General features: G+C 39.6%; 1 protein-coding gene across 3 annotated transcripts in view; it reads left to right on the plus strand.

Moving 5' to 3' along the window:
• The window catches only part of KCTD16 (potassium channel tetramerization domain containing 16), a 260,676-nt gene that overhangs the window by 229,283 nt on the left and 12,246 nt on the right, over positions 1 to 19,147 (plus strand). The gene's annotated exons all lie outside the window — the stretch shown is intronic.

Below are 19,147 nucleotides of genomic sequence, written 5' to 3' on the forward strand. Positions count from 1 at the left end.
CTTGCACAATTTCTACCCATAGCAAAACATATGTAGTACCCATGTCATCTTCAAGTAATAGGAACATGACTGTGATTTTAGAACTTAATCTGTTTTCTCTAGGTAACTAAAAGGCACATATACCTTTGCAAAACATGATAAAAGACCTATGCTTTCAATCAGATATAAGCCAATTGAAGAAAGCATTTTTAGATGGTATTTCATGCTGCTTTATACTCATTATTCAATCATAATTAGAGATAACTTCCAGTACTACCTATGTTTATTAATATTTTAATTAATGCTGATGACGGTGGTACCTGTGCCTTCAGGACAGAACAAATGTTGCAGTTTTGAAACTCAACTAAATAAACAGGTCTTGTAGTGATAAAAAAAATAAATAAAAAGGCACATATAATTCTTCTTTATATTTTTACTATTTTAAATTCCTTGTATATTTTCATTATTTTAAATTCTTTGCATATTTCCTTCCCAATCTCATCTTTGCTGGAATTTTGAACAAGAGGGGTAGCATGAGAATAAAGTACTGCTTTCTTACCTTTAACACTAACATTTTAGCTTAGAAAATATCTACATGCTTTTAAATAAAATTAACTATAACTGAAAATACAACCTGCCTCTCAACTCAATATGTATTTTTTTTTCTCTCTGACTTTCTCTGTTACTTTGTTCCTCTCCATTCATTCCCAGTCCCTACACATACTACACACAGACAGGCTAGACTCATTAGGGACACATTACAGTGCAATTTTGGTATCAAACTTCTGCCTATTTTTTCATTCAGTTGAAGAAGGTAAATTGCCATGGTCTCAGGTTTACTATTCATTTTCCTTAATGCATGATTCAATGATTTCATTTAACTGGGGAATGTATTTTTGAGTGATACATTTTTAGCTGGGTAGATCTAGGCTTTTGAATTCATGTTGGCAACACTTTCTTTGAGACTATATACCACATCTCTTTTCCTGGCGGATGTAAAAACAAACAAGAAAATCAACCTCTTGCATTGACTGTTAAGATGAATATTTGAAAAGATCAACTCTTTAAAATTGTCTTTCCCTCAACATCCTCTTACACCTTATGCTATACAAACTGCTTTTATTCAAAAGTGGTCTCTAAAGATTTGAGAGGAGGAGAAAACAGAAATTTTCTGAATAAAATGCATATAACCATAGATGAAAAATGAAGTTTAAGCTTTGAGTAACTTAGTTGAGAAAACAAATGAGCCTATACTCACATGAAGTATAAAGTTGAAATGAAAAGTGATCATCACGCCTGGGTCGCTCAGCAATTTAGCGCCTGCCTTTGGCTCAGGGCGTGATCCTGGAGTCCCCGGATCGAGTCCTGCATTGGGCTCCCTGCATGGAGCTGGCTTCTCTCTCTGCCTGTGTCTCTGCCTCTCTCTCTGTGTCTCTCATGAATAAATAAATAAAATATTAAAGAAAGAAAGAAAGAAAGAAAGAAAGAAAGAGAGAGAGAGAGAGAGAGAAAGAAAGAAAGAAAGAAAGAAAGAAAGAAAGAAAGAAAGAAAGAAGAAAAAGAAAGAGAAGGAAAGAAAGAAAGAAAGAAAGAAAGAAAGAAAGAAAGAAAGAAAGAAAGAAAGAAAGAAAGAAAGAAAGAAGGTGATGATTGCTGGACTATATATACTTAAATGTAATAAATATGTAATGAATCTGTGGTCAGATAGCCTCATTGACCAAAAGGTGTTTCATTTATTTGCTTACTAAGTGACCACGGTGAGGTGGCCCTTATATGCCAAAAATTTTGCTCTTCCTGTGGGCATAGAAGATGAATGAGCATGGCTCCTGCTGGTGAGGGGCCTTGAATTTGATGTAGGGTCCACCTACAAAGCACAACACAGTGCTGTAAGTGCAAGAAAGATGTGCCCAGGTGAAAGGTGGGGACACAGAAGAGGGGTCAGGACCACTGGGGTTGGGTATGGTAGAAATCAGAAGGCTTTCTAGAGAGGTGCAACTAAGCTGACTCTTCACTGATGAGTTATCCAGGCAAAGGGACAGTCTGATCAGTCAGTGGGGCAAGAAACCTAATGTACAAACACTAAGGAGTAAATATGGGTAGTGGAAGGAGACTAGATTAAGGAGAGATTCAAAAAACCAGGTCAAGAATTTCCTCTGTCCTGCTAAGGAGAATAATCCAATGCCAATGAGACTAATCTGAAGATGGACAATGAAAATGATGGTAATACCGAAGATACAAATTCTACCTCAAATTTATATGCTGTGAAGTTATTATAACTTTGTAGAATACATTCATGAATATTCTCATTTAATAGAAGCTAGCAAGGTGGAAGTGGGGGAATAATACCGTCAAAATTAGGAATAAGAAAAATATAGGGATTTTAGGAATTTGGCCAAGGTTATATAACTTGTTGGTATCAGATCAGGGCCTGGGACACGAGTTCTCATACCGTAACTGGCGTAGTGTGCCACCTGCCATGTAACAGAGGAACCCTTACTCAAGGTCTTCACTATATCCTGAAATGTAAGCCAGCCATCTTCTCACCTGTGGGGCTGTTCAGATGGACTTCTGTTCAGTAGAGTAGGGCTAGAGCTAACCAAAGGGTTAGCCCCGTTGATGGGGAAAGAAAAAACATATTGTACATACAATTCATTCTCTTTACATGAGAGAAAGAGATTAAGGAATAATCTGTAATAATAGATTGATGATTATTAATTACTTATAATTAGTAATAATATATTACTAATATATTATTTGTAATAATAGTAATAACTGGTAACAACAGTGACAAATATGTTTAGTTCAGGGGCCAAGCACCAAGCAAAGCACTCTCCATTTACTTCTCAACCCCATGAGGCAGGTACTGCTATTGCTCCCATTTTACAGGTGAGCAAACTGAGGTTTGGCACTCGCACAAGTCACACAAGTGATTAGTAGAAGTGCGATTCATACCGTGATTTGTTTGAAGTCACATCCAGGCTCTTTCCCGCCATGTGAAACTGCCGCTTGATTTATACACCACCTTTACTGTACCATATGTGAATTGTTGGTATTTAATAAACCATATGGAGACTTCTTTCTGCGTTCCAAGAATTCTGCTGCAGAGGCTGTTATTCTGTAGATAAAGGAACCCTGTCCTAAAATGTTTACTAACTACGCCTTGGTCCTGCTGTTAAAACAAAAAAGAAAAAAGAAAGACACCAAATGTCTTAGACCCTAATGCAATTTGATTTACTGTTTCTTTACTAATCCAGCTTCATGGGCTGGGATGTAATGGAAATCTATTAGAAACTCTGTTTCTTGAATAGAAATGTACAAACCAAAGGAATAATATAAAACTGAACATGCTGAAATCTGTTATTTTTCATTGGTGTTTGAACTTCGGGCTTGGCTCCTGTTTCTGACAACCTAGAGGATACGGGACTGTCTTCTTGCATTTCAATGTGTTCGCAGCTATTCTCTCTCTGCCTGTGGTAGGGAACACACAATCAGGTACTCAGATGTGACAGGATGATGGAAATGAGAAAGTAAAGACGGCACATGGGAAGGAAGTAATTACCTAGAATGCATATTTATCATAGTCTGTCATTGTTTACAAACAATATAATGATTCCTGATTGTAGAATTAAACTCCAGGCTCCCAGTTTGTGAAGTCAATCAAATAACCCCAGCAGGTGCAGGACTAACCAAGTAAGGCTTCTGATGTACAGGATAGGGCTAGAGACAGAACATCTTCTGTGAAAACCAGATTGCTTGTGGAAGATTTCAATATCTATATATTGGGATGCCTTCCTATTGACAAAACCATGGCATAATGGGGAAGAACTGAATTTATAACATAAAAGTTCTCTGCTGTTATACCCAGCTCAGACAAATCCTTTGCTTTCCTGAGCTTCACCTTCCTCATCTGTAAAGTGGGAATAAGGACATGTGTCTCATAGAGTCCCTGCTCTCTACCTCTACTCTAGAAGTCACCATTATCTTTTGCCTGGACTTTGGAATAGCCTGGCTTTCTTGCCTCCATCTTTGCTCACCAATAAGCCATCCTCTGGAGAGCAGCAAGAGTTAGCTTGTAACAAAGATAAATTAAAGTCACGTAATTCCCCTGTTAAAACCATCCATCTTAATGCCCTGGTATAAAACACTAACTCCTGATTGTCACCTTTGCAGTCCTGCTGGATTTTGCCCTTGTCTCTCTAACTTCATTTTCTACACGTCTTCCTCTCTCACCACATTCAAGCCATACTGGCTTTCTTTCTGTTCTCTGCACATGCCATCTTATTCCTACCTCAGGACCTTTGCATTTGATGTACTTTTGCCTGTAATGAGTTCTACATGATCTTCACAGGCTGCCTTCTTTTGGATGTTGGGTCTCTGCTTAAAATGTCACCTTTTCTGGAGATGCCATCTGACCAGTCCATCTATTGATCACAACCCTCTCACCCCAACTCACTACATCATATTATCCTATCTTATGTTCTTTGCAGCCTTCAATACTACCTGAAATTTTATTATCTTTTACTTGTTTAGTGTTTATCTTTCTTACCAGAATGTAAACCCCTGTGGCTAGGTCTGAACCCATTGCCTAGACAGTGTCTATCAGAGAGCCATCAAGTATTAGTTGAGTGCTGATTGAATAAATATAAGGATCAAATGAAGTATAATGAATGAAAATGGTTCTATGATCTATTAAGTATTGTACAAATACTAGGTTTCACAATTTCTAATCTCCTGCTAAGTCATGATTCTTCTCAAATCTTTGTCAAAGTGGAATGAGCATGATTTTCAGTCAGAAATTCTCTTTCAAATGGGAACTTACTTTCCAGGGGCTTATATTTTAATGAAAGACAAGATTAACACTGGAGTAAAACTGAATGTCTGATAAAAAATGTAAGACATCTTATATTCATATTGCTGGGGTCACTTTTCTGTTTTATACCATTCTACTCTAGACCACTGTATGGCTGCAAGCATATCACATAGAATTGCTGAAACAAAGACATCTTTATGGAATTAGAGGAGAAGCAGGGGAAAAAATGGAATTTGAAATTGTGTTTGTGAGGAGAGAGGTCAGGATTTATCAATTTGGCTCTTCTAGAGGCCCATAAGAATTCTCAGATTTAACTCATTACCTTTATCTTCTGCCCAACTCCCAACCTTTTCCTCATCCTGGCACCTTTCCATGTACCTATTGGCCTTTTGTGTATCTAATTTGGAAAAATGTCTATTCAGTTCCTCTGCCCATTTTTTAATCTTTTTTTGTGTGTGTTATTGAGTTACAGGAATTCTTTATGTATTTTGAATATTAACCCTTTATCAAATACTTGATTTGCAGATACTTTCTCCTCTTCTATACATTGCCTTTTAATTTTTCTGATTGTTTCTTTTGCTGTACAGAAGCTTCTTAGTTTGATGTAGTCCCACTTATTTTTGCTTTTGCTGTTTGTACTTTTGGTGTCATATTCAAAACAGCATTATCAAGACCAGTTATCAAGGAGATTTTCCCCTATATTTTCTTCTCAGAGTTTTATGGGTTTATGCTTAAGTCTTTAATCTATTTTAAGATAAAGTAATCCCTACCAAAATTCCAGTGGTGGGGTACCTTTGTGGCTCAGTTAAGTGTCTATCTTCAGCTCAGGTCAAGATCCCAGTGTCCCAGGATCAAGCTCCACATCAGGTTATCTGCTCAGACAAGAGCCTGCTTCTCCCTTGGCCACTCCCCCTGCTTGTGCTCTCTTTCAACTAAATAAATAAAATCTTAAAAAAAAAAAATTCCAATCGCATTTTGCACAGAAATAGGAAGAAAAAAATCAGGATGCCAGGCTGATTCCATCAGTGAAACATGTGACTCTTGATTTGGGGGTTGTAAGTTCAAGCTCCATACTGGGTGTAGAGTTTACTTAAAAAAATAAATAAATAAAAATTTAAATTAAAAAAGAAAGAAAAATCCTAAAATTTGTATAAAGCCACAGAAGATCCTGCATAGCCAAAGCAATCCTGAGAAAGAACACGGCTTTCTGACCTCCAACTATGTGACAAAGCAATAGAAACCAAAACAGTATGGTACTGACATAAAAATGGACTCCATAGTTCAATAGGACAGAATCAAGAGCCCCAGAAATAAACCATATATATATGGTCAACTAACATTTGACAAGGGAGCCACAAATACTCAATGAGGAAGGATAATTTCTTCAATAAATGGTACTAAGAAAACTGGATAATCACATCCAGAAAAATGAAATTGGACTCATACCATTCTTTTGGTTCTCTCTCTCTCTCTCTAAGATTTATTTATTTGGATGCCTGGGTGGCTAAGTCTGTTAAATGTCTGCCTTTAGCTCAGATCATGATTATGAGGTCCTGGGTTTGAGCCCCACTTCAGGCTCTCTGCTCATCCAGAAGTCCTCTTCTCCTCTCCCTCTCCCCTGCCCCCTTCCCCTCTCTCTTCTCTCATGTTTTGTCTCTCAGAGAGGCAGGGGGATAGGGAACTTAAGTAGACTCCTCGCTGAGCACCCATCCTCATGTGGGGCTCAATCTCTGGGCTTGAGATCACAACCCTGAGATCATTACCTGAACCAAAACCAAGAATAAGGGGCTTAACTGACTGTGCCACCCAGATGCCTGTCTTTGTTCTCTTTTAAAAAGCTCTTTCCCAGGGGTGCCCAGGTGGGTTAAGGGATGCTCAGTCAGTTAAGCATCTAATTTTGGTTCAAGTCATGATCTCAGGGTCCTGGGCTCAAGTCCCATATCAGACTCAGGGCTCAGCAGGGAGTCTGCTTTTCCCTTTCCCTCTGTCCCTCCCCCTGCTTGTGCAAGCTCTCTCTCTAAAATAAATAAATAAAATCTTTTTTTTTTTAAAGTTCTTTCCCAACTATTTTCAGAATGTAAACAATTAAGAATGTGTTGTTAGGGATCTAATCATCAATTAAGAGAAGGGAATATATTTAATAACCAAAGACAAAAAAAAAATGTAGAATTCATATCTCTTTCGATCTAACTTCCCTCTGATTATCAGAGAGAGAATTATTTTCCATCCCTTGCTGCCTAAAAGTCATTAGTGCCAATTTAGGTTGGTAGCATTCCTTTGCTTTCATTTATATTGGAAATATCTGTAAACCACTTCAAAGACTGTTTTAAGTGAATTAACCATGTAGGTAATGGTGGGCTCCTTTCTCTGACTGAAGGATATGTCTCCCCATCAGAGGAGGTCAGTTGGACAATTTTATGAGGTTGTGTATTTGTATGTAATTACTATGGTTTAAGAAAAACAGGAAGGGGTGGTGCCTGTGTGGCTCAGTTGAGGGTTGGGCTCTTCCCACTCAGGTCATGATCTGAGGGTTGTAGGTCCCAGTTTGAGTTCAGCAGGGAGTCTGTTATAGATTCTTTCTCCTTCTCCCTCTGCCCCTTCCTTCCCTCCTCCCCCCTCCCCCCACACTCCCTCTCTCTCTAATAAATAAATAAAATCTTAAAAAAAAAAACCAACAGGGGAATCATATATAAAGGTGTAATAGTGAACTATCATCACCGTTTTACCCTCTTTCAGGAATTCTTACTGTCCTTAGAGTCACTGCAAGTCACATATGGCAATTCTTGCCCCAGAGCCAAGGGGAGAGCTTACCTACTAATATATTTGTCCTTCAGAGATGTTTTCCTAAATTTTATCAATCTATGCAAGTGGGATCCATGATATTAAGACTAGAAAGTAGAGATCCAGGTTAAGTAATAGGAAGACAAAGAAAAGCAGAAGAAACAAGAAATTACCTGTCAAGTTGTCATTATTGAAATTACCTTTTAAATATTTCACGACGGTAACTACTATCAGCATTGCCAACTTAGGTATCAAAGTAATCATTTATCGTTAATAAAAACCCATTGTTCAATGGGCATTGAGTATATTCTAGGCACTGTAGGCATGCTATGGACAAATAGCATTTAATTCTCACCCTCCTATCAGAAAAGTATTATTTCTAACATTTTTAGATGAGGAAACTGCAAGCCACCAGCAGAGTTGTGCTCCATTCAGGATTCTTTGATTGTAAAGCCCAAGTACTGAACCACAGGCTTTAATTATTGCCTGCCTTGTTATGGAAATTCCAAGCCTGCATCACAGCTTGTCTCTTTAAGACTCTGGGGTTAGTCGTTTACCAGTTCTGTCCTTCAGTTAGCGCTTTTGTAAAATGTGAGTAACAGTAAAGCCTGCTCTACAGGGGTATTTTTAAATCTCAAATAAGATTTCCTGCAAGGAGAGTACAGAACAACACTTGGAATGTAGTAAATACTCACTTTAACTTCGATACTTATCATTACGTGGTGATTAATATAGCCTAGAGCTATGTGGGAAAATCATTGGGCAGAGCCACCATTGTCCCATTTTGAAATCCTAATGTAAAGAATGACTGAACCAGTGGCCAATTAGCAGAGATAACATGTTCAGACAAAGCTGCTAAATTTTGTAAATCTTCTTATTCTGTTATCTGAGGATAGCCTGGTGAAGATGAAGTGTTGTTTTTGTTTTGTTTTGTTTTCCATTTTATGAAAGGTGAAAAGGCAACTCCGTTTTCTTCACTTCTTTGCATTTGGCTTCTTTTGGAACTTACTGTGAATGGGAGGGTTGGTTTTGCCTCATAAGCTCCTTTCAGAAAAGCAGTGTTTACAGGAGCATCACAGTATAACAGTGGAACAGGTAAGACTCTTGGAGTCAGATGTACCAAAAATCAAATTGTAGTTTCACCTTTTACCACCATTGTGATTCATGGGCAAATTAGTCAAATTTTGTAGAATTCAGTTCCATAAATATCATAAAATAGGAATATTCTTTTGTTTGTTTGTTTGTTTGTTTGTTTTGTTTTGTTTTTTGTTTTTTTGTTTTTTTGGTTTTTTTGAATATTCTTTACCTTAGAACAACAGTTCTCAACTAGAGGTGATTTTGCTGCTCAGAGGACATCTCTGGCAATACCCAGAGATGTTTTGAATTGTCTTGACTGAAGAAGGCAGTAGAGGATAGTGAGAGAGGCCAGAGATGGCCTGCCCATAACATCCTACAACGCACAGGACAGTCCCCACAGCAAAGAATTATTCAGCCCAAATGTCAGTAACAGGGAAACCCTGCCTTAGAGTGTTGTTAGAATAAAATATTTGTAAAGCACTTAGTTTTGCACATGACATGTGGTACATTCTCATCTTTCATTAATGCCATTTGTGAATACCTAGGCTTCCTCTGTCAAGTCCAAGCATTGTGATGAACTAATTCACACTGAGGTGTCAGACTTGTTCTTACACTGTGGGTTCATACACTTTAAAATAAGGCCTGTGAGATTCTGAGTAAATCCCTCTGATAGAATGTGAGTTTTCCTGAAAGCTAGGCAAGTGTATGCCCGTGAGCCTCATCTTCAGGAGGTGTGAATTAAGTGTTGTAATGACTTACCTCTCTTCACTGGTTGTAATGATTCAGTGAGATGGTGCAGGTAAAGTGCCAGGCCCTATGTGTGGCTTAGCATACGTGCATACGTAGGTGAGCATCATCATCAGTTAAAGGTACCACTCATGCTCCCTCCTTCTTTGTCTCCATGTCTGTCTCTCTGTCCCTCCCCATTAGGCATGTAGTAATATGGCAGGAATCTGCTTCCTCCAGACTCTTCTGTCTTGTGTTCTCTTGACTGTACGCAACAGTGATCTCTTCCTGTAAGCTTTCCCGCCCCAGACGAAAGACTGTCCATACATGAAACCCTCTCTAGCTGGGTGTGATATTGCCGACAGAGCTCCACACCTTCTGAGGTGTGTCTCTGGCAAGGTCCCAGACAGGTCTCCAGACTAGGAGTTCAGCTCTGATGTTATTCTTAGGCCACTTTCTTTCTCCTCATTATAAAACAAGGGTGCTCAGAGGCATTTGAGGTCCTTTCTGGTTCTCATACTCTGAAGTTCTGCACAGGCCTGCTCATAATGAGCTCTGAACCATCATCCAGGCCCTTCTCATGGTTGGCTGCTCTTATCATTGTCCAAAGTTTTCTGGTTAACCTAACTCCCTTTAAAGTAGTTTATAATTTATAAATGTTTTAAGACACTTTTTTAATGTTATCTGTGATTCTTTTATTTTTTTTATTTTTTATTTTATTTATTTATGATAGTCACAGAGAGAGAGAGAGAGAGAGAGGCAGAGACACAGGCAGAGGGAGAAGCAGGCTCCATGCACCGGGAGCCCGACGTGGGATTTGATCCCGGGTCTCCAGGATCGCGCCCTGGGCCAAAGGCAGGCGCCAAACCGCTGCCACCCAGGGATCCCATCTGTGATTCTTTTAAAATTCACAGGATTCTATAACCCTTAAACAACTTCTCCGGGTTGATTTGGCTTTTTTTTTTTTTTTTTTAATTCTACCAGCAGGATCAGTAGAAGTTTGGGTTTGCATTTGCCAATAAACCATAGATTGTTAGGTTTCGATTTTTCCCCTTTTGAGGAGGTATCACATATTGGTTGGTTGTTCAAAATTCATTAAGCAGTATTAGTCACTATTATATCTTAATTAACTGACAAAGAGCTCTTTTTCCTGCACGAATTGAGTGCATACTTCAAATACTGCTGGGTCTTACCAGGGCCTCATTGATGGCACGGTGGAGGGAGCATTGCAACATGGTGGAGGGAGATGGCTTGTGCACACATCAGGAAGAGCACCCATGACACTTCATCCTTCATTTTATCCTTTTCACTTCTTTCCAGTTGGCTTGGCCAACAGAGCTAAGATTTCTTATATAAGTCCTATGGATTTTCAGTTAGTTGTTCAGTTAGTTGATTACTTCTAAAGTGGCTGAAGTGCTAAAATCACTGGGGCTATCATGTCTGAAAGTCAACAGTTCAACCCTTTGGGCCTATTAGAATTTTTAATATCTCTGGTAGAAAACTCTTGCAATATTGAGTATCGTGTCCCCCCAAAAAGCAGAGGCTTTGTATTAAAAGAGATTGGGATTGGAATTCTCAATTTGTCACTTGTCCATTCTAAAACTGGATCAGGTAATTAATAACCACTTTGGGCAATAATCTCCACTTCCATAAAAACAAAAGAATAACATCCACCTCATAGAATATTATGAAGATTATATGAAGTGCTGAGCACAATAATCAGCACAAAGGGGACCCTCAACGTTTATATCTATATTATTATGTTAAGTTTCTGGCTTTGGAAGTACAGCTGTTATCCACTACTAGAATGACTGTGTACAACCAGTAACAGAGAATCTGAATATATCTCCTGAGAATTTTAATCAACTTTGTTGGAACTAGTCTAGAGACGATGTACCATTCCATAAAAGAAACTAGTTACCTCTAAAGTAGTTTAGCCATGTAAGAGTATCTGTCCCTAAAGAGCCAACCAACTTTAGTGCCAGAGTTACCAAGTGCTCAGAGGATGCTAAAGGTAAATTAGACATTAAGTGTTTATATGAATGTGATGTTGTGTTCAAGACTCTTCCATATTTAAGGCAAAACTAACTCGCACTAGATTAAGCAAAGAGAATTTCTGGCTTATGAAATTATAAGCCTAGGAATGGGGCCAACTTGAGACAACATGGAGATACTGTAGGGCTCTGTCTCTTGACTGTGGTCAGCTTTGCCTGTCTAGATGGGCTTCTTTGTGCATGAATGTTCTCTTCCACCTGTAGGCAAGATGGCCAGTGAACTGATATTCCCCTGGCTTTACAACATCCCACATCATAGAACATACATTACCTATAAACTCCAGTGGGAGAATTTCAGTGAAGACTGATTCATACAACTTGGGCCCCATGCTTGGGACATGGAAAGTTCAGATACGGGTTAGATATCCTCCTCTTGTGGCCAGGCATGGCAGCATGAGTGACAGTTCCTTTGGGACCATATGGAATCAAAAAGAGGTAGTTCACAAAAGGAAGAAAAGAGATATTTCTATTGGAAAAGGGAACGAATAGGGTCACTTGGGTGGCTCAGTGGTCAAACGTCTGCCTTCAGCTTAGGTCATGATCCTGGGATTCTGGAGATCGAGTCCCACATCAAACTTCATGCAGGGAGCCTGCTTCTCCCTCTGTCTGTTCTCCCTCTCTCTATGTCTCTGCCTCTCTCTCTCTCTGGGTCTCTCATGAATAAAAAATAAAAATAGGGGAAAACAAACCCTATAATAATTACATGTACATTTCATTCTAAGAGACAAAAGACCTTGAGATATTGATTGAGAAGAGTTTTATGGGGAGTTGTTGTTTGGACTAGTTCAAGCTTGTGAAAAACTGGTGCAGAAAATGTAAAAGGGAGTGACTGAGCTGGAAGCCCGGATATGAAAAGAGATCAGGATGGGCCGAGGGACTTGCTTATGAAACAGGGAAATGAGGACTTTTGGGGCAGGAGTAACTAAGTAGGATCTTAACAGAAAAATGCTGAGACCAGGAGGAGGAAATACAATGGAGATGAAGAAAGCAAGAAAAGGGCAAAAGACCTTGGAAAATGAAATTAGTGTGTCATCCAGGAACGTTGAAAGAGCAAGGCAGCAGGCCAGGAAGTCAGAATGCAGGATTTCCTGCCTTATGCAAACTATCATGTTGTTTTATTCAGAGAGAAAATCCTGAGCCAGGCGGATATGACTGAGCCTCACCAAATTGGAAAATGATATGAATAGAGAGCATGGTTGAATGGTTAGGAAAGTTAATTTTCCCCTGAAGTTGTGTAATGTCTTTAAGGATTTTTTATATCAGTAAATAATTGAATGATGATCAATCAAAAATTATTTTTGTGTGTATACACACAAGCACATACATACATTTATTCAATTCTGGATATGCCAGTGGATCTTGCTGTTAACTCTTCTGGTCGGCAAATTTGTCACACACCCAGTGGTATGCCTAAATATTTTCCAATTTGACTACCTTTGCATGTCAGATTTTTCATTCCTTTGTGTATGTGTGTGTGTGTGGAAGGTTTACTGCCTCTTTCACACACCCTAAACCAAAATTTATTTTCTCTACCATCATCCATTTCCTCTCCCATTCATTTCTCATGCCAATGTTTCCTGGGCGTCTGCTATGACATGCCCTGAAACCCTGGTCTGTATGTGGCCTAGAGTGTGCCAGAAGGGAACAGGGGCCTTACAGTCAAGTGTGGGAGAACAGACACTGAATAAACAAACATAGAAACACCTCCATAATCACACATAACAGTGGTGCAAGAGAGGTGGGCAGGAGTTTGGGACTGGCTTTGGTCGGGTTGGGAGATAGAGGTGAGGCCCTAAGAAAGCGATATTGCAGCCGAGCATTGGAGGACAGAAAAGAACTAAACAGGTGAACATCGGAAACAGAACTGTCTGGGCAGAGGGAGAGTAAATACAAACCCTAAGGTATAAGAAAGGGCAGCAGGGTGAGAACTGAACTCCGTGGTAGTTTTCTGTTGTTTGCATTTCCTGACTCGTGTGTTAGAGCCCCTGTTCTAGCAGGTCAAGTACCACGTTTTTCTTTTCTTTCCAACCCCTGGCAGGGTCAGCGTGTTCTTATTAAGCTGTTGTCTCTCAGCCCCAAGCCCACGCCTCTTGATTCTGCCTTGTGATACTGGGGCTGAAATTCAGCTGGCCACACTTGGCCTTGGCCCAGTGGGCTTCCTTTGGGTTCTGTCCCGCTGTGGGGCTTGTGAGAGGGAGGCTGTAGGAATGGAGCCGACGAGGGCCCCTTGTCTGCTTGCTGCTCGTCAGCATCAACTCAGCCTCATTTACCTCAGAAGCAGTTGGTCCCAGGTCCCAGTTTTGTTTTGTTCTTTATTCTGCAGAGCAAGGCCCTTCAGATGCCAGGACCGCCAGGCAGTGTGCCCTCCTCAGATGCCTGGGTCCTACCTCTGCAGAGTGTCTCTTGCAAGCTTCCAGGTTCTAATAACCCCATCTTCGTTTGATTTGTCTCCTCAGCCCCAAATGTGGTATAGCACTATCTTTGTCTCTTCAGTGCTATGTTTTTGCATCTTTTTCATCCCTCCAATACCTGTTTAACCAGTTCCTTATATTAAATTCTCCCTTGAAGATTACAGGTGCAATGCCTATTTTCTTGACTGGCACTGACTGATGCATGAATGATTTAACTGTCTGCTCTTACCCAAATTTTCCACCTCTTAATGAGGAGCCCCAGCTGGCCCCATCCAAGGCCAAATGTCCATGAGTGGAAAAGCAAGGAAAAAAGGATGATTACCAAGCTGGAAAAGGTATTTTTCTCAGAAGTTTGCACAGCCTGCCTATTCCCAATCTCTACTATGAAATATCTTTTCCAAGGTTAGCAGAATTATAAAAACATCAATTTGGCCATTATTGACTTTTCAACTGGGATACCAAGAAAGTCTTTCAGCAGGCTCAATAAATTAGATCTGGCCACCTAGCTCCCAGACTGGCAGGCTCCTACATCATTGACAGAGAAGACAGGGGAAAGCAGTTTTCCCAGCTGTTGCTGTAAATGATGTGCATTGTGTTCACAACCATTAGCAGGTGGAGAATTTGAAGTGTGGGTAGATTGCAGAGCTGCCTCTTTTAAAAATGCATAAGCACTTTGTGAGTTTGCTAAGTCATGTTTCACTCAGCTCGGTTTGAATTTTTCATAGGGGAGAAGTATTCTGTAGTCTTTCCTCTTTTATTCCTTCTTTATCAGTAAGGATTTGTGCAGTTAGGGCTATAGTCAAAAGGGACCACGTACAATCACGCAATTTGCCTGATTGGTCCTCAATTTTTCCAACTTGTAAAATGTTGGAAGATTTGAGCTTTAAGGATTTAGGGTGATGGAGGGCCCTGCTCCTCCCTATTTAATCCAAAATACAGAATATTCCCAGCTCTGGGTTTAAATTTATTTTATGTGTCTTCAAGTAAAATCTTATTTCAGTGGACTCATCCATTTATAAAATTCTAAGCTCGGCACGGTGAAGGAAACTTCTTTCTAAAACTGTCCCCTGATCACATGCCATGTGCCAGACACTGCCCGGTGCTTGTGGTTCCTCTCCACTCCCACACCGAATCCAGATATTACTAAATGTCATGATGAGTCCAGTTTCAGCATCAGTGTCCTTCCTCACATGATGTCCCAGCCAGACCTAAGAGTTGGTTGTAGAGCTTATTGGGAGAAACATACTTGTCCTATCTAACATGCTTCTCGTTTGTATTGTTTATGTAAGTTAGTGCCTGGCTTTCAATAAAGCAAAGAGGTACAAATGAATGGAACACTTATTAGGTGCTTCAAACCATGAAGCACCTTTACATTAATTGTCTCATTTCATTTTTTTAAAACCTCTATGAGGGAAATACTATTATTAGCTTTATTTTTTAGATGAGGAAATTAAGGCTCAGATGAAGTAACTGACCAAATTTATCCAAACTGACAAATTGTGGGACCTGATTCTGAAGCCTACAATCTGTGCTTCTATGTTATGACCTTGATATGATTCAACATATGTGTCTGGCCCATTCATTCATTCATTCATTCATCAGTTATCAAACCCTTATTATATGCCAGGCACCAAGAATGATATAACATCCGACAAATTAAGCAATGATTTATTTATTTTAAATTTTATTTATTTATTCATGAGACAGAGAGAGAGAGAGAGAGAGAGAGACAGGCAGAGGGATAAGCAGGCTCCATGCAGGGAGCCCCACATGGGACTCAATCCCGGGTCTCCAGGATCTCGCCCGGGCCAAATGCGGCGCTAAACTGCTGAGCCGCTGGGGCTGCCTGCAATGATTTATTTAAAAGTAAAGTAGAACTATTGTACTCTTTGACTTTTAGCAACATTAATAAACCCCTCAAAAGATAGATTTTTTAAATGATTTTATTTATTTATTCATGAGAGACATAGAGAGAGAGGCAGAGACAGGCAGAGGGAGAAGCAGGCTCCATGCAAAGAACCCAACGTGGGACTTGATCCCAGGACTCCAGGATCAGCCCCAAGCCAAAGGCAGATGCTTAACTGCTGAGCCACCCAGGTGTCCCAAAAGACAGATTTTTTTTTTTTTTTTGCTTTTTTTTAATATCAATCAATCAGACTTTTCTTGAGATGAAATGGTTTTCTTCCTGGATCTGGCTAATCGGCTGTAATGTATTTTCTCTTCAAATGGAGAGAATTATTCCAGCCTGTATTGAAACCTCAGCCAATTGGGAGCAAAAGTATATTGTCATTTGAAGTACCAAGGTATTTATGAGATCATAATTTGCTATAATTGAGGGGATTCTAGAATAGCTTGAGTTACAGAATTGATCTTTCACAAATCCTTCCACATCTGCCGGGACTGGGGAGCTCACGTCAGTGGGGCTGCAAGGGCAAACGGGTTCAGTCCCCACACACAGTACTTCTCTGTTGTGGTTTAAAACCCCTGCTCTGGTTAAGTTCTTGGGAAGAGGGTAATGAGACAGACAGTGTTTCCCAAAAAGAAACAGAGTGGTTATCTTCCCACATTTGACTGTTTTTCACATTTCATGATGACTCTTCACACAGCACCTCTAGCTGGATTCATACCATCTTCTTCCTTGATTTCAACCTAATATATAGACTTCAGAAGCCTTCTTATGAATTGTCTTGCCAAAAATGTTAAAACATTTAAATGCTCTCATTAAATATTGAAACATGTGGTAGTATAACAGGCTTCACTAAAATGAAGCTGTTCAATTTCCCTTTAATAGTGATAGCGCCTAGAATAAGTGGAAAGTAATATTTCCATTTGCCTGGAAGCTGGAGGATCCCAGCTGACATTTAAATCCATGATCATCCTAGCGGTTCAGGGAAGATAGCTGCATCCGCTCTGGGTTCTTGGCTTGGGTGCAGTGGAGGATTGTGTGCAGCTTTCCACATAAACACATAGAGCTCCCTCCCATGATGGAGTTTGTGTTGTTAGATTACCTTTTAGAAAAGCCTCAGGTTTTCCTCCAAGTTCACTGAATGAAATGACTTTACCATGGGGAAGGTAGCTCTTGGGGAGGAAAACACAGGCTTGCATTTCTAATGGTTCAGCAGGATTTATGGCCAAAATAGTTTGTCATCTGTTTTAAGATAATGGACAGGCATATCTCAGCATGTATTTCTTCTTCTCCTTTCTGTCTCCCCTTTCCTCTCCTTTTTAAAAAAAAAAAATTAAGGCTTAGGTTATTTTCTGAACGTTTCTCATAAAGACTCAAACTAGATCAGATCTGGGTTGATATGATTACCTTGTTTTTGACCCAATGCATTAGAGCCATTTCTCCATTGAGTCATATTAGCATAGGGATCGCTGGGTTGGAAAGGTAGAGGCAGATGCTGCCATCAGAAGGAGAAAAATGATACCCTCAGAATCTGGGCTGGCAGACAAAACATCTCCTCTTGCTGATATTTTCAGTCACCAGCTGGTACATGTTGAGCAGTTTCCCTGCTGCATGGAAGATATTTATTGGTAATAGCCTGGGATAAGTAGGACATTATTGCCGTGGTGATTCCTTTTGGCTAATTGGATTGTTGCATTTCATTTAATGGGTATATAAATACAATGATTACTCAGTCACATTTTAAAAAGTGGTTTGAAAGAGTGGGTATACTTTAGAGATAATTTTGGAGTTATGATATACAGGGACTTTTTTTTACTCCCTCTGGAAAATGTATAAGTTTCTATAAATATTTAAATCATTTAGGTATGTAGATGACAGGCCTTTTACAAGAAGACAAAGCATAGCTTTCCTAATAGTTTCCATTCTAAATTTCCTGTACTTTGACCAAATTAGAGGTGGCAATAAAGTGGGAGCTTATTATAATGTGATTCATCATTTATGAAAGTAAGATATAGCACAAACCAAAACTGGGTCTCCTTTTAAACATATAAAGACACTACATTATCCTTTTCCTCAATATTAGCATCATAAAGGGGATTCATTTCCTTTATTTTCTTATGGCTTACATGCAATGAACTATATGAAATGCCTAGCATATAACGTTTGATGAGTAAATGCTATCAAGCTCATGACTCTAAGAAGACTGAATGTTCAGTGGATAGAAAGCTGGGAGAAGTGACTTATGTTTAGGAATTTGCTTTGTACCATAATTGTGGATTTTCTAGTTCAAGGAGCCATTAACTGTGTATCTGAAAAATGAGTCTGTCTCCAAATAGCTGAATGCAGTGCTGTGAATCAAGACTGAGGGAAATAGGGAGAGAAGAACTCATACTAGCTTAAAAATGAAATAGTGGATCATGTAACTTAATAGTGCACTGATACTATCAGCTTCAGGTATGGCTGGATCCAGGTACTTAAAAGTTACTATTAGGATACACCCTTTTATTGAGTTTCTACACCATACTCTGAGCTAACTGCTAGAATTGCAACAATGGGCACTTCTCTGTGCCCACTTCTGGGAATTCATGGTGAGTAGCTGAGATGAATAAAGTAAAAAAGAATTATAACAAAATGTGGTTTGTGCAATAATGGAGGCACTTACAAAACAAAACCATAATTCAGGGGGAGGGGATGATAAATATCTCTGAAGAGGGGTAAACAGACACTTCAGAGAGAAGTTAAACCCTGAACATTGTTTTTAAAGAAAAGCAGGAATTTTACAGTCAGGCAAATCGAAGAAAAACAAATGGTTAATTGCTTTGATTGTCATATTTGGGAAATCTGCATTTGAACCTCAACTCTGCCACTTATGAAATGTGCAAATTAGGGCAAGTTTCTTAAATTCTCAGGGTCTTAGTCTCTTTGTAGGGAATCTAGCAGTAGAGCTACTCAGAGTTGTCACGAGTCTCCCATGAGTTGATGGATGTGCAGAGCTTAGATGGGGGCTGGCACAAAGTAAGACTCTCACAGACTTCCATTGTTGTACCGGACTGCAGTGATGTGGTGCTTTGGATCTGACTTTAGCATCAGCCATGGTAAAATCAGTAGCATTTATTGAGAGTTGACTGTGCATTAAGTACTGCATTAAGAATTTCACTCGATTTATCCAAATCCTTCCTACAACTCTAAGGAGTAGACAAGTGATTATCCTCACCTCCAAGGGGAGGGAATGGAAACTTGGAGAATGGAAGGAGACTTCCAAGGTGACGGGGTTAATAAATGGTGTAGCTGAGTAGCTGACTGCAGTGCCCATGGCCTTAAGCACAGCATACTGTCCTGAGCTTTCTCCCTTCAGTGCACTTGACTTTCGGGTACTCATGATAGAGCCCACCCTGTGTGCTTC

The sequence above is a fragment of the Canis aureus genome, chromosome 5 (genome assembly GCF_053574225.1).
Source record: "Canis aureus isolate CA01 chromosome 5, VMU_Caureus_v.1.0, whole genome shotgun sequence".
Classification (NCBI taxonomy): Eukaryota; Metazoa; Chordata; class Mammalia; order Carnivora; family Canidae; genus Canis; species Canis aureus.